General features: G+C 43.2%; 1 protein-coding gene across 9 annotated transcripts in view; it reads left to right on the plus strand.

The window, feature by feature from the left end:
- FRMPD4 (FERM and PDZ domain containing 4) overlaps positions 1-16,221 on the plus strand; it is an 856,248-nt gene that overhangs the window by 539,402 nt on the left and 300,625 nt on the right. The window contains exon 1 of one of the 9 annotated variants that reach the window (XM_045472375.1): positions 4,317-4,771. The exons of the other annotated variants lie outside the window; for them this stretch is intronic. The gene's annotated coding sequence lies outside the window, so the exon portion shown is untranslated. Of the gene's footprint in view, positions 1-4,316; positions 4,772-16,221 lie in introns of those variants that run through there. 9 annotated transcript variants of the gene reach the window in all.

Here is a 16,221-nt window from a genome sequence, read left to right on the forward strand (position 1 = left end):
TATTCAAATTTAATAGGAAAGCAGGTTAATACTTTGAATAGGCCTAAAGAAAATCAAACTGAACATTTGTAAATCTTTTGAAACCTGGGAATCTTGGACTTGATGTTAAGACTGGATAGAAATCAGACAGATGTTCGTGTAGGCCCAGAATTAGAAAGCTTCAGTTCACACAGCAAACGATTTTACTGTTGAGCTATGTCAGAATGAGCCATGCTGGACTTGAACTAATTCCTGTCCCTGCCTGACACGCCACCCCACCGACCCCCCCCACTGCCTGGTCCACTCTGCTTGGTCTTTATTAGGGTAAGCTAAGTGATGTAGTTGGCTGGTGCGCAAAATGTACGAGGGTGCCACAAAATGCCTTGCCAAGATGAACAATATTTTAACACAATATGCAAAAAAAAAAAAAAATCAAAATGGCTGTGGCAAAATCCAAAGTGAACACCATGTCAACATTTTTGATAGAGAATCCCATGTGGTTGCAAAGATGCAAGGTGAGATAAGCATGGTCATGCATGTGCAGGGCTGGATCCTGTCTGTAAAGATAGGTAGGTATGTAGGTAGGTAGGTAGATAGATGATAGATAGATAGGTGATAGAAAGAATGGATAGATAGATAGATAGATAGAATGGATGGATGATGGATGGATAGATGGATAGATATAGGGATGGATGGATGGTTACATAGATAGATAGATAGACAGATAGATAGATAGATAGATAGATAGATAGATAGATATTGGGATGGATAGATGGTTACATAGATGGATGGATAGATAGAGGGATGGATGGATGGATAGATAGATGGATGATTGATAGATAAGTGGGTCGGTAGGTAGATGGATGGATGGATGGATGGATGGGTGATATAGATAGATGGATAAATAGAGATAACCTGTTTATATTTTGGTAGTAATTGATCTTTCGTCTAGGTGTATAGTGCCTATACAAAGGTGGTAGCTTGGATATTCACAACATCTGTGGCTCAGGGTCCCCCACCTCCCAGCCCCGTGCCTCCAAATGGAAGGGATGACTTTATTCTCTGCTCCTGGCATCTCAGGTCTATGTTTTCTTTTACTTACTTGCCCCATCTCCTTCAATCTATTATAACACCCTTGAAGGCAAAGATCCTGCTTTTCTTGTCTCCGAGTCCCCAGAAGCTAACACAATATCTGGCACTTGTTTGCAGCATGCTTCCCCCTCCCCTCCATCAGTCCTAGAAGCCTGTTCCCACTCCTTGGGTGTCCCTGTGCTGACCTAGCATCTTTCTGGGCTTGGCTTGTCTGTGCAGTGACATCTGTGGCACTGGTAGGGATCACTCTCCCCCAGGATGAGCCAAATGAATGGAGACAGTCTGCAAAGGGGATTGATGAGTTTGTAGAAGATCACCCACCTAAGCCACAGGCATAGCTGGCTCATCAGAGGTCTGCTGTGTAACAAATTACACAGTGACTTCACACGTCCCCATTTATTTTCTCACAAATTGTATTTCTATGTCAGAGGTTCTGCATGCCATGGCTCACTTAGGGTCTTACCTGGCTAAATTCAAGGTGTCAGCCAGGACTGTGGCCCTCAGCCTGTAGAGCATGGGTGCTCCTTCAAGCTTCCAGTTTGTTGGCAAAAGTCCGTTCTTCGCATCTGTAGGGCTGGGGTCTACATTTTTTCTGATTTGTGCCCCCTTCTTCAAGCCAACAATGCTACACTGAATCCTCCTCAGGCTTTGAGTCTCTAACGTCCTCTTCCATTTTCTCCTTTGCCCTTTAGTGCTTAAGTAATTCCATTGGACCCGCTCAGGCCATCCAGGACTATCTTCCTAGTATAAGACAAGCTGAGTTATAGTGTGACATTAATAACCTTACTGCAGTCGCATCTGCACAATCTCTTTTGCCACCTAACCAATCCACAGTCTGATACCAGAAGGTGAAGGAGACAGCCAATTATTTACAGTTACTGCTGGTAGTTCAGGGACCAATCATCCTTGGTGTTTTCTCGGATTCTCTCCCCAAGGTGTTTGGGAAGACTGAGTTCAGGTGTTAGAACCACGGGATATTCCTGATGGGGGAGTCCTGCAATGTCATTTTCTGGGATTTTGGCTGAAGTATTCCTTTGGGAAATGAGGAAAGGCATCCTGAGTTCTAAGATCATTAGCCCCATCTGGTCAGAAGGAATGATCTATTCCTCGTTTCTGTGTCCCCTGATGGCCAAGAAGGAATATGGCCCATGGGAGGCAGTTGCGAAATGTTATGTGAAGAAATGAATGGATAAGTGAATTGATCAATCCCGAGAATCTTCTAGAAAGTGTTTTTGAACTGGTATTTATAGTCCTCACTGCCTACCAGACATTTCCATATTCGCCCAAATGTTGGAAGGTATCCTCCAATTTTTTAGGCTATCCATGAGCGATCATAATCATAAATCCCATATGGAAATGTGGGTTGGAATGTTTGCCCAAATCTTTTCTTTCCTAATCGTTGGTGCTAACATGTGTACCTGTGTCTCGTTTCCATCACCACTCATGCTTCGCAGTCTTATACTAATGGTTTTGACTCTCTGTGCTAGGATTAGAAATTGAATGTGTATAGTTTTGGCCTATTGTTGAGTCTCCCAACTTACTATATTTTACCTTTGTGATCTATGAAATGTTCATTTAAAAAAAAAAAAACCCTTTTGGTCATACTTTTAATTTCTCCTTGCCTTATTGGGCGCGACTTCCATAACTTGATATTTATGCTCATAGAAGGTAATGTTGCCCTGTAACAAATGTTGTACTTGCTTTTGTACTAGATTTATTTTTTTCTTTCTTTTTAAGAATGTCATCCCCTACAACAGAAATCCCAAGTAATAATAACCCACCCCCTGCGATCTCAAATCTAGGAGAAAAGGCAGAGAAGTGGGTCAAGCTTGCTGGGTCGATGTGAAAATTCTGGTCCTTTGAAAGACCCTGCTCTTGTCATACATTATTTATTGGGCAAATTTTACTCTATAAATTACCATCTGTTTCATACATCAATCTCTTGTGAGTGTGATTAGCATGACTTTCCAGAGATCTGCAGAAGCCCTCAGTACAGTGATCCCATTGTTGCTTGACCCGCCGATCGGAGCACAATTCCTTGGACCACAGTGGCCCCATTAATGCAATGTTCCCTGTGCGGTGCTTGCCACCCTCCTGGTGCCTCTGGCAGCCTCGGTGATCTCAGTCCCTATAACACAAGTCACAGGAAGAGCTCCCCGATACATCCCAGATACATGTTATCTAAACACAGAGCTTGCAGGAGAAGGTCGGGGTCGGTCCCAGACAGAATCTGTCCTGAACGCCTGAGTCCCAAGGCCCATAGTAAAACACGACCCTGCAGGTGTCGTTCCCAAACCATGCTAGACAGCGGGGCCAACTTGGAGCAAGAAAAATGAGCAGTGTAACAGTAGTGCCTTTTCAACTCAATCAATTATGAACTATATGTGAGGGGGAAATGTAAAATTAAATGTACCGAGAAGACCGGTTCTCCATCACTGCCGGGAGCAGGTCGTTTTAATCAGATGGGATGTTGGCCGTGGCCTGGTAGGCACACGTTATTATGTTATATAACATCACACGCTTTTTGTACAGTGGGATTGTATTAGGCTTTTATTTCATGTTATACGTGAAGGAAGAATTCAAGCTCTGGGGGTCCGTTTTCATGAATCCCTTTCTAATAAAGGCCCACAGAGCAGGCACTTGTCAGGATAAAGCAGACACACCATGGTACGTCTGGTGCTCATTTTCCCCAGTCCCGAAAGTTGCTGACTGAAAGGGAAATGGAAGCAAGGCAGAGTCCGCTCACTCAACAATCCCATCGGTCCGAGCGTCCCCGGGTGCCTGTGGACGCTCGTGGTGTCTCAGGTGCGTGCGTGTGGATGGGAGGTCGCCCTGAAGTCCCAGGGCTCGCAGAAGGGCAGCGGGTGCTGGCGGAGGCTCGGCGGTGAAACGTAAGCCAGCCGTGTAATAAAAGCTCCTGGGAATGCACAGGATGCCTGGGCATTAGGCATGCTGCTCGGGTTTCACATAAATGCATCCCGTTCTCCGGAGCGGAGGGGCCTTGCGTTTGCACTGGCTCATTCAAATTGAATGTAGGTAAAAGGAGAGTCCTGAGCAAACAGAGCAGTCTGGCTTTTCTGAAGGCAGGAGCAAGGTTAAGCTGTCGGCTGCGTTCTCCGTTGTTTATTGGATGTTTGTTTGCTCTCCTTTTGCACACCCAAGGCACGTTGCAAAGAGGCAGCGCTAGGCTGACTGATGCGTGTGCGGCACAGGCACCCATGCTATTCTGCCTGGGCTCTTCTGGGCAGTCGAGTTCAAGCCTTCATACGTGGCTTCACCTGTTGTCCCCAACGCTGGTGGGGGTAATGTTTTGCTGGAAGAGAAAGCTCCTCTGGAGGGGGCAGCTTGTATTTTTTTTTTTTTCCTTTTGTTCTTTACCCGAGTTCCAGCTGTAACTTTGTCACAGCAAGAGTGAGGAGAGCGAGCCTGTAAAGGGCTGTTTGCAGCATGCTTTTTCCATTAGTTCTAACAAGAGCGGAGCATCACCGGCGGCAGCGGCTTGCTCGCTCTCTAGTCTTGTGCTGTGAGGAATAAAGACTCTGTAGGGCAGTGAACCTGAACTTGGCCCGTTCATCCATACTGTGTAGAGGGATTGCATGGAATGGAGTCAAATGCCACTTGGGGGTGAACAGCACGCGTCAACTCGCATTCCTGCTGGATATCGTAGGAAGAACCCTTGACAGAATCCAGTAATTAAAAGGTAAACCGTGAAGTGTGTGCTCCGTGTAGGAAAATGTGGGCTGAGGGGCGATGTATGGGTGAACAGAGACTTGTTTCAATTTGTTTGGAGTGATACGTTCCTTAGATGTTATTGCCAGTGGAGCGGCAGAAGAACGGGGGAGATTTCAACTTGCCATTGACTTATGGTGTGGTACAATCCAGAAGTTACTCTTACACATGATGGTGGCTCTTCTTGTCCCCGAGCACTCAGAAATGTGTTGAATTTTTGTCCTGGAAGCAGGAATGTTCTCAGTGGGAATCTGGGGGAAAAGCAAAGTTCTGACCTAGGAAATGAAATGTACCCTCTGTGTCTCGTTTTCTTTCGTGTGACATCTTTGGAATTCGTTTGGTTATTTCTGTCTGGTGGCTCTGTTTGTTTTTCTAAAACCTGTCAAGAAGTGGCTTTCGGAGACACAGAAAGACTGAGAAAGTTCATTTTCACTCAGGTTCGTTCCTAAAGATGCAAACAGTTAGCATAGTCCCATAGGGGGAAATCTTGATGAGTGGCTGAAGCTCTAAGTTAAAGCATGTTATCTGCTCAGTGCTATTTAGTCCTGTCCGTTGTAAACCATTCTTAACACGTGTTGGCTTCCAGACTATCTGAAGTAAGCCGTGTCTCTTAGCAGTGTGTGTTCAGTGCAAGCTATTTGATCTCTTTCACAAGCTGCCTGAGAAATAGAAAGCTGAAATTGTAAGTCAATTCTGGATTGTATTTGCCCTCAGGAATCCGAAATGCAGTTATGTGGGCGTGTGGACAATGTGATTCCATTGTTTCTAAAAGACTGGTCATGTAAGTTACAATTTTAAAATAAGTCAGCTGCTCTCTGGGTCTTTGAGGTATTGTTTTTTTTTTTTTTTTTTTATCACCCCACAGAAGTATCTGTTGCAATTAACACTCATATTTTATGAACGATAATGGTAATTTGTGATATCATATATGTATACCCTTTAGCCATTTACATACACATGATGCATCGATACAGTATGTGTGTTTGTGTGTGCGTGTGTGTGTGTGTGTGTGTGTGTGCGCATATATGTACCTTCCAGAAGATTTTGTTCAAATGGTTAGATCAGGGGAAATATAATTTGCTGGCAGTAGAGTTAACAAGACTTAGAACAGAGTAAAGCATTCTTGGCATCTAAGTATGGGGTCTCAAAAGTAAGAGAGCTGCCCAAGTATTGACCTGTTGGAACCTCGCTTGAGAAACAGTGCTGGTGATTACCCAGGCACACAGATCATTGTTTCTACGCCAAAAACTACGCATCTGATTTGAGCATGAGAGGTTGGAAACAGGGGCAAAGATTAAGAGAAGGAGCTATACGTTGTTTGTGGGAAATCACTCTCAGATATACTGTAGGTGCTTCTAATGGCATCTGTTGCTGGCACAGGGATCAATATATGGTGACATTATAGGAAAATTAATTTTGATTGGTGGTAGGTTCTTCATCATTCTGAGCCTACAAAATTATGTTCACCACTATTCTTGTTTTAGTAACTTAGTCTTTTATTGAAGGTATCAAGTTTTTCCAAGGAATACTTTTTTGCTGAGGTTTATCATAGAGTTTTCTGGAAGGATTTTATAGTAACGTGTCAACGTGAAAAGCAAGTAGGGTATAAAGGCTAAGTAAACTTTCAGAAATAGAGTTTTGAGTAATCAGTACTGAGTTTAGAAAAGGGCAAGTGACGCCTGGGTGCCTCAGTGGGTTAAGCATGTAACTCTTGGTTTTGGCTCAGGTCATGGTCTCAGGGTTCCTGAAATCGAGCCCAGTGTTGGGCTTCCCACCGAATGTAGGGGGCCTGCTTGGGAATCTTTCTCTCTCTGTCATTCTCTGCCCCTTTCCTACTTCCTGACTCAAGTGCTCGCTCTCTAAATAAATAAATAAATAAATAAATAAATAAATAAATAAATAGGAGTTAGAAAAGGGCAAGATGTAAGAGCATAGCATAAAAGGAATCATACCAGTTTTCCTTCATTGTCATTTTAAATTTTGTTATCTTAATGCCTTTAATTAGAGAATGTGGTGCTGTGTCAAAGTAGAAAGCAGGGCCAGTCACCTAGGCCTATATTCTAGAATGTTTCAGCCAGTTGAGATGAACAGAGGTTTTGTTGTAGGGACTGTTTTCCTTGAGCCAAAAGGAAGTGTCCAGTCCATTGGAGAACGGTGTCCAAAATCTCACTGGCATCAAAGCTTGTTGCAGCTTTCAGTTATTTGAGGGTCCAGCCTGGACTTGTTAAAACAGACAGCAAGAGGCCCGTGACGTTGGAAGTCCGGACGGTCTGTGCCTGATTTCTCTGCTGGAGTGAGTTATCAAAGCAGTTTTGATTATCTTCTGTTTACAGAGCCACCTTTTGTGAAGAGCTCAGTGTATTTTGGACAGTATCTAATTATCAGAATGCCACAGTGAAAGAGCCCACGCTATCTCTCTTCTACAGGTGAGATTACAGAGGGACAGAGAGGCCGAGCCACTTATCAAAGGTGGTTCAGAAAAACCCTGACACACAGCTAGGAAATGGGTGAGCCAAAGTGAGCTCTGGGGATGGATCTGGGGCTTTTCACCCCTGTGAGCAGATTGCCTCCCCAGTTGGCTGTCAGTGTGCCCATGGGCATTCCCAAGCTCAAGAGGAACCCGTTCCAACTGAACTTCATGGGCCCCATCCCAATACGTTGTGGTCGTGGGATCTCTGTGCTCTGTGACATTCGTGATGGCCAAATGGAATGAAAGCAATGAAGGACAAGGCTGTGGGCTGCAAAACGGGGCTTGCAGAAGTAGCCATTGTCACTAGAGGTCTTTACAGACAATGCAGAAAACAACAGGACCCAGGGCCATTACCCCGTGTTTAGAGTTGAAAAAGTTTGAACCCTCTCCAGAAGCTCATCATCTGTTGAGCAAAGAGTTGGGATGGCTTCCCTTGCTTCATACAGGAACCGCTAAAATGACAGGCAACCTGCTTCTTTTGTTTCATTTCGAGTATTTCAGCTTTTAGGCACTAAGGCCGGCTAAGCTTGCTCAAAGTTGAATTAACATTATTGAGTTAATTAGATACAAATTGTCACCATACACTCATGAGGAATGTGTTCTTTTTTTCATGCTCTGTTAAGTGGCGGTTTTGGAGGAAACTATGTCCGTTACAAAATAAGAAAATGATTTCACATATACAGACATTATGTATGGCCTGTATTTGTGTGTGTGTGTGTGTGTGTGTGTGTGTGTGTGTGTGTGTGTGATTTCAGCTTAGAAATAGGCATGCAAGGAGTTGCTTAGATTCACAATCACTTGAATGACAAAGCAAGGACTTTACACACCATTGCAAATAAAGACTGTCCTGCCTCTGGTCAGATTGAAAATGTGCTACTGACAGTGCAATCCAGTGGTCGAGTCTGGGCAGATGGATGCTAGGAGAATGTTCCACAAAATGGAGTAACTATACTAGGGGATTTGATAGAAGAGTCCGTAAGAAGGCCATAGTTCTGGTCTGGAACCCTAAGGTGCTCTCCCATGCTACATCTTTCTCTGAAAGGGGGTGGGGTGCACCCAAGTGAGGGAGGAGCCCCTGAGGAGAGCAGAGAAGTCCTGGAAAGGTTTTTCCAGCAGGAGGGGAGACCAAAGAAAGGGGGTAGAACAAGGTGTGGTGCAGATCGAAGAAACCCAAGGGATCCAGACAGACCTGGGTACTGGCAGTTAGGTATAGAATCTCGAGCGCTGGCAGAGAACTTGGCTGCTTGCCACCCCAGGGAAAAAGCGGATGTGATGCAAGAGAATTTCTGAGAACAGGATGTGAGTAAGTCAGTTTTCAAAGCTCCATGAAAATGAGGCACCTAGGGAAAATGGGGGAGAGAGAAAGCACCCTATTTTCCTGTGATCACAGGTCCTGAGGCACGTAGCCTGGAGAAAGCGGGGGGTGGGAGGACAGTCTAGGAGATGACCCAGATGTGGAGGACAGAGATCCAGGGGAGACCTGTGGAGCTAGGGTTGGCTCATGGGGAGGCAAGTGTTGAAGGTTTAAGTGTCCTGTGCCCAGGGGAGCTGGGGCCTTTTCTCTCCTGCCTTTGTGGACTCCCCTGGTAGCACATATTCATTCTTTACTGACGAAAAGCCATGCTTTGTTGTTTTTTTTTTAATGTTTACTTATTTTTGAGAGAGAGAGAGAGAGAGAGAGAGAGAGAGACAGAGTGCAAGTGGGGGAGGGACAGAGAGAGAGACAGAGAAGGAGGGAGACACAGAATCCGAAGCAGGTTCCAGGCTCCAAGCTGTCAGCACAGAGTCCGATGTGGGGCTTGAACTCACAAACTGTGAGATCATGACCTGAGCTGAAGTCAGACGCTCATCTGACTGAGCCCCCAGGTGCCCCAAAAAGCCACGCTTTGTACTCTATGCTGCTTACTTGTAATAGCCCATGTCGTCTGTAAGGTCAACCTTGTGTGACTGGGGGAGGTAGGGAATGACTTGTCCCTTTAAAATTGCACCCTGCACCCTTCCCAGCATTCCCTACGACTTCCTCTTGCTTTCTTGGAACCAGAGGCATCCTGTGCCATGTCACACGGCATGTGTTTTCACTATCTGTTAAACACTAGAATGGAGTCTCCATCCCGGTAGCAGTGACCCAGCTTGTACACTGTCTTCTTTCCAGATCCCCCAATAGAACCACTAATAGAATCGGGAATGTTCATTGAGTGAGTAACTTGCTCCTAACTCATTTGATTACACCCCTTCTGGAACTTTCCCCACCTGACCAGTAGTGGAGGTATTCGGTGTTCCATCTGCTCCGCTAAACAAGACTGGCAGAGAATTCTGTTATACTAATGTTTTAAGGCCCTTAGTGAATCAGATAGCACCTTAAACTTGTGGAGGTACTTAATAAATAATTGCAAAATTGCAATTTGACCAAAAAAGGAGGATATAATTGCTATCCTTAGGATTTTATGGTCAGACTCATTTAGAACAGAGCACACAGATAGAAAATTCTCTAACAATAAAAGAATATAGTTAAATCATTGGTTGTCAAATCAGGGTGATTTGGCTACTCTCTCCCCAGTGCATGTGTGGAAAGGTCTGGAGACATGTTTGTTGTCCTGTCTGCTGGTTGTAGGGGTGTGCTACTGGCATCTAGTGGATAAAGACCGGGGAACATTCTACAGTGCCCAAGACCGCTCCCCCAAGAGAATCCTCAGGCCCCAGATACCGATAGTGCCGAAGCAGAGAAGCTCCAATTTAAAATAAAACCTTTATGGCAATTCTTATTTGTCTGTGTTTTCGATTCAAGCAGTGGTTCGTCTTACACATGTTTGTGTTGCCCAGGTTCACAAGGACACCTGGCATGTATTAGCCTTTTCATAAATAACGGTTGAACTGATGACTGAATGAATATTAATGATGCCAGAAAAAGATGCTCCAGTATCCTCTTTGGAAGAACATTATCATTCGAAACTGCATTTCTAATCAAGGGCTCGACAGGACATAATCAATAGGGTCAGTGGTAGGTTGTAAAAGCAGAGGCACAGCGGCCACACATTCTTGTCCATGAAAATGCTCACGGAACGTTAGCAGTGAAGGGGGCTCGAGGGGTCATTCATTCCAACAGTCTGAAATTACACGTGAGGCGATTGAAACCCAGGAATCAGCAATGACTCGCATGAGGCCTCACGGGTAAAGGGTAGAAACAAGATCAGAATGGTTTCTAACTCTTAGTCTTGGCATGTCTTCATCATGCTAAGTTATCACCGATATATCGGCATGACGGAAACTGGGTACAACAGATCGGGTGTAGTGATTAGATAAGGCAGCACCCCAATGTCGTATTGAACGTAACACATAAACATTCTCTCTCTATGGCCTTGTACAATTTGACCTGAAACGAGTGTGCTGGTTATTTTCATTTTCAATACAGACGTTAAAGTAATGGAATGTTAGGTTTCAATGAAATTTTGGTATAACCAGCTGCTCAACACCTACATTCTGGAAAGGAGTAAAGTGGGGGGCGGGTGTGTATGTATGTATGTGTGTGTGTGTGTGTGTGTGTGTGTGTGTGTGTGTACGTACATGTGGGCGGGCATAGCGTTCAAGAGCTTTACCTAGAGTCGCAGAAAGGGGGCGCTGGGCCTCTCTATGCTGTGCTCTTCACCATAAGAGTGTTCCTAAATGGAATACTATTTGCAAAGGGATATTACGTGAAAACAGGGTTACATGGTCAGATAAATTTAGAAAATGCAAGTGTAAACAATCATAAGCAGGCATGTTTGCACAAGGACACCTCCAAGGTTTTCATTCGTGGTCTACATCTCCAAGAGGGACCTTTAATACATGGCTCCTGTCATAATTACTAAGTAGGAGATCATTTATATTACACCACCTGTGGTCCTCTGAATATACTTTGAAAAATACCGTATTACCTCTTCTAGTCGGTTTAATTGGTAGAAATGGCGTCAGGGCTGCTTAGGGTTCAGAGGGAATTTGAGGGTAGATTCTTGGTTGGCCCAAGTTTGCTCCCTACCTCCCCATTCTTCCATGTCTTCTTGTAAAAGCCAGCCAAGGCAGTTTGAATCGGTATATTCTGTTCCCTGCAGTCGGTTTCCCAGTTGCAAGACAAGGTTTCAGATAGTCGTTCCTGTGAACGGTCTCGCAGAAATAGGTATTGATGCCTCGTAGAGCCGAAAGACCTCGGGCTGCAAGTCAGAGAACGTTGCCTTGACAAATCAGCTAACATCTATTGAGTTTTCAGTGATTTCCTAAGCAATTACACGCAGCGTTTCAATGTGATGAGGGGAGACGGTAGGCATAGTAGTTTTTATATTTTGTACCTGTATAGTTACACTTAGTATCACTGTATATTTTGTATGAGTGTCACAAGGGTCACATTTAAATCGACTTGCATTTCCCATAAGCAAACGAAACAAACTCTGCCCGTTTTATCCGGTGAACACCTTATCAAAAAGTGTGTGTTTCACAAATAATGTTACTTACAAGAGCCTTTAGTGAATTGACGGAAAGTAAATTAGCATGTAATCAACAACAGCGAAAGAAAGAGAGCTTATAGAGCTTCTAAGAATAGTCCAGATTAGCATGGAGCCAAATGATAGATTAAAAACCTGCCAGTTATCTTACAAGAAAAGCAGTGCAAAGAGAATGAAGGAGTATTATTTGAAAAAACTGTCCGAAGGAGTTTAAATCTTGCCTTGTGTTTCTCCCGAGTTTTCTCTTAATTGTAACCCGAGGCCATAAAAACCATCCTACTGACAGTAGTTTCAAAAACTCCAGAAATTTACGGATAAATAAGGACTCTGCGCTTTCAAGTGAGTTTGGAGTTGTTTCACTTCTTGCTTCTCTTTGTTAAAGCTGGTGACTTTTAAGTTCTCCACGATCAAAAGCTTACTTAGGAAATCACGTGAAGAACACAGGTGTCTGTCTCATGTTAGGAATTATTGATCCTAGCCCTCCACACTGGTTTTTTTTTTTTTCTTCGTGAGCCCTCATAACATCTGGAAAGATCTCAGTGCAGCTGAAATTACCACCACATGAGGCCCCCCCCCCCCAATGATGTAGGAGAAAGCAACAACCCATTTCCATGGGAAATTACACAAGGGGCAAAGCTTGGGAGAGACGGCACCCAAATATACACTAAATGGTTTATGCAGTGAGTGAGCACAGGGAAATTTATGAGCAACCAAGGACAAAAGTGTGTGGATGGATTGATCAAGAGGGACTTTTTGTAATTTTCATGGCTCAGCCTTGAGTTTGATAAATGGGCTCCTCAAAGCATTGTGGGGTGTAGCCAACCCTCTCAGAGTGAGTCTATCACGGCCGATTGCTGATTCAGTAGGTACACCCTTTACCTGTTCCGTTTGCTTTGAGGAAATAAAAAGAACCTGAGTGAATTATCTGCTTGTTTTACAGTAGCCGATTCATAATCACCTTCACGTGAAAACGCCTCAGGCACTGCTTGTATGTTGACTGAATCTGTCCCAGGCTGCAGAGAGCTGGTCCCGGAGAATCAAGACGGGTAGCTCATGGCACAAAGGCTGTTTTTTTCATCTATAGTAGTGAATGGTGATGGAGATAAGTAGATGAAAGGGCAAGGAATTACTATTAAAAAAGGAACTTGTAATGAAGAGATACAGCTATTTTTATGGGGTACAGGCTCAGCCTAAAGAATCATTCTGGAAAATTTGTTTTTTTGTGCTAATTATTCATATCGAGAGAAAAACATTTGGTTAGCATTTTGCAGTTATACTAGAAAGGAATCAAAACATGCAATTATTGGCAAACAAGGCATAAAGCAAAGCTTCCTTCATTTTATTGTTGGCTATTTTTCTATACTGTATTTAGTTTTCAATCCATGTTCACGGACTTGTTCTTTTCTGTTAACTAACAGGTTAAGAATACCATAAAACAATAGGGAAGCCATCCTTTGTTTGTCTCGGTGCGAGATGCATGTCTAATGATATCAGAAAGCATTTTAGTCACAAAATTTGCAATGAAACCGTGATAAATATTTTCCACTGTTTTGGATCCCGCAAATGTTCCCCGAGGACTCAGGTACATTAAACTAGGGTTAACACCATTTCCGGCAAACCTGGTGATTAAAGCCTGTTCATTTCTATTTTACGACATTAAATCTCTAAGCCCCTAGGAAATGCTAAGACAGATTAAATAATGTGAAAGCAGCCGGCTGAAAGATGCACCAAGGAGCACAAGGCTTATCGATTATAAAGTGAAATGAATCTCACTCAGAAGCAAGAAGATTGCGGAAGGAGAGTTATGTCTATGAAGAAACCTTTTTAATAAGGTGTCATGATTGAAGAGAGAAGTTTAAATCAGGTAAATAAGAAAAGCACAATTAAAACAAATTAATCCTGCATCAACATCGTGTCAGAAATCTCTCTTGCTGATGAGAGTTAATAAAAATTGTATTAATAATGTTACTCTTCCAAATTTGATGTCCTTGTATCATTTCGAGACCATTTGTTTTTTTCTTCGAAAACAAGTGTTTGAGCACCAAATATGTAGAACGGTGTGATATGAAACAAATTCTGAGGTTATCTGGTATGTTTTGCCCCTTTCCCTTCGTCCCCATGCATATGATCAGTTTGTCTTCTTGGTTGGGGTATTAAGTAGGTCTGATAGCCAGTGTCCATGTCTAACTGAGGTGTAAGAGTCTAATGGTCACCTCAGTTGTCATTGTGACAATTCTTCCCTTGCTAGCTTTACATGATCTCTGGTCTGTAGGATCCCCCTCACCCCCAACAAGTAGTAGTTTAGTTCACGATGAAATAACTGTAGGGCAGCACAGAGAATGGACTGCTGTCCTTCTGACATAATGGTTTTGTGAAGGAAGCCAGATAGAAGTTTATGTGCTGTGTGATTCCCGTTTAGCTGAAGAATAAAGACAAGTTCAGCTAATTTATGGTGATAGAAGTCAGAATCATGGGTACTTTTCTTCTTCTTCTTCTTCTTCTTCTTCTTCTTCTTCTTCTTCTTCTTCTTTTCCTTCTTCTTTTTCTTCTTTTTGTATTTTTATTTATTTTGAGAGAGTGAGAGAGAAAGAGCATGAGCGGCAGAGAGAGTGGGAGAGAGAGACTCAGCACAGAACCCGACGTGGGGCTTGATCCCATGTGATCCCATGATCTGAACCGCAAGATCATGACCCGAGCTGAAACCAAGAGTCAGACGCCTAACTGACTGAGCCCCCCCAGGTGCCTCTGAATAATGGGTACTTCTGAGTGCCAGGTGGCTATGAACTAGAAATGTATATGACACAAAGTTGTGGGTGCTGAACACCGTCTATATCCTGGCATGGGTGTTGGTTGCACGGGTGCATACATAGGTGAAAAGTCACTTTGATATACAGTTAAGGTTTTACCTGTTTTATTGTATATGTTTGACTTTAATGAAAAAAATAGAAAAACTAATTGCATATTTTATCATAAGGTGCATTCTTGTGAGTGTGTAGAAGAGATTACTTTCTAAGCAAGATAAAGTTCCCTGACTTGTGACTATGCTACTATTTTATATAATTAGTAACAGTAGCAGGGACCATCCATAACACTTTGCATCTGTTTCCTCGTTTCCCATTCCCATTTTCTATGTTGCCACTAAGAATAGCTCACTGTTGGCTCTCCTGCAGCGGCCGAGAGAGGGGAACAGAGAGAGAGAGAGAGAGAGAGAGAGAGAGAGAGAGAGAGAGAGGGAGGGAATGAATCTTAAGCAGTCTGAATGCTCAGAGTGGAGCTCCATGCGGCGCTCGATCCCCCAACCCTGGAAACATGACCCAAGCCAAAATTAAGAGTCTGATGCTCAACCAATTGAGCCACCCAGGCGCCTCTGATAAATTACTAACTTTGATTGTTGTAGTTTCTATTATTTCTAGAATATTCCCCATGTAGCTAACATAGGTACGAGGCTGCTATATTAAACTTTACCTTTGTGATGGAGGAATAATGTGGTGTGGGGAATCAAAGGAGGGTTACCCAAATGCGAGCCATTACAGTTTCATTTCATTTGGTCCAAGTGTTCCATCTGTCAGTGGCATAAAGGGGAAAGTGTCAATTTTATAAAGAAAAAGAAAAACTGCATGAAATATAAATTAAATCATTTGAAAATAATGAAGAGGTGAGGTTTTTCTCTTCACTTGGTCATGACCCCCTGTTACCTTTGTGGGGGTTACTCAAACACCCCCATTGATACCAAATCTTTGTGAGATGATCACTTTTGGTGTGAACTTTTTACCCTTTAACAAAAGTGTAGGTTTTCACTCAGTGTGAATTCTGCGTTGCTTATACCCTCTAGAATGTTTGATGTGCCTACATAAATGTAAGAAAGTAGGGTTACTCCACTTCAGGGGTCGTTTTGTCATTCTGTCTAGATGTCACGATAGTGCACTGGGACTGGGTCCTTAGCAATCACGTTTGGGACCATCTCACTTCAGAGGAGGCTGGAAGTAGGTGTCCCCAAAAGTACATTACTTTGTTCTTGGCTATATTGCTCAGGAGTGATGAAGGCAATTCTGGAATGAATGAATTACTTGTGATGTTTATGACAAGTAATACCAACGTTCTCTGAATTTCTAAGGTCTCCCTCACCTTTCCGAAATCCTGTCCCATTTGCTTTCTTCTCAAACATTTCTGATATCAACGTAGAGCCTCAAGAGGTACTTCAAAATGCAACCAAGAGCATGTTGATGGAAACCTTCTATTAAATTCATTGCTTCTTTTGTCTCACAGAGTTCACTGTGGTTCAGTAATGTCTGAGGTTTCAGAACAGCATGGAAAGAATTATCTGTAGGTGACAGTCAGTCTTTGCACACAAGGAGTGTAAGAGACACTCCGTCAAAATCCCTTATCTTAGAGTGAGACCATTTGAAACTCAGAATCATAAACTTCTCATAGACTACTTCCTAAGGGAAAATTTTGGAATTCTTTTTTTTTTTTAAGTTT

Source organism: Leopardus geoffroyi, chromosome X, assembly GCF_018350155.1.
Source record: "Leopardus geoffroyi isolate Oge1 chromosome X, O.geoffroyi_Oge1_pat1.0, whole genome shotgun sequence".
Taxonomy (NCBI): Eukaryota; Metazoa; Chordata; class Mammalia; order Carnivora; family Felidae; genus Leopardus; species Leopardus geoffroyi.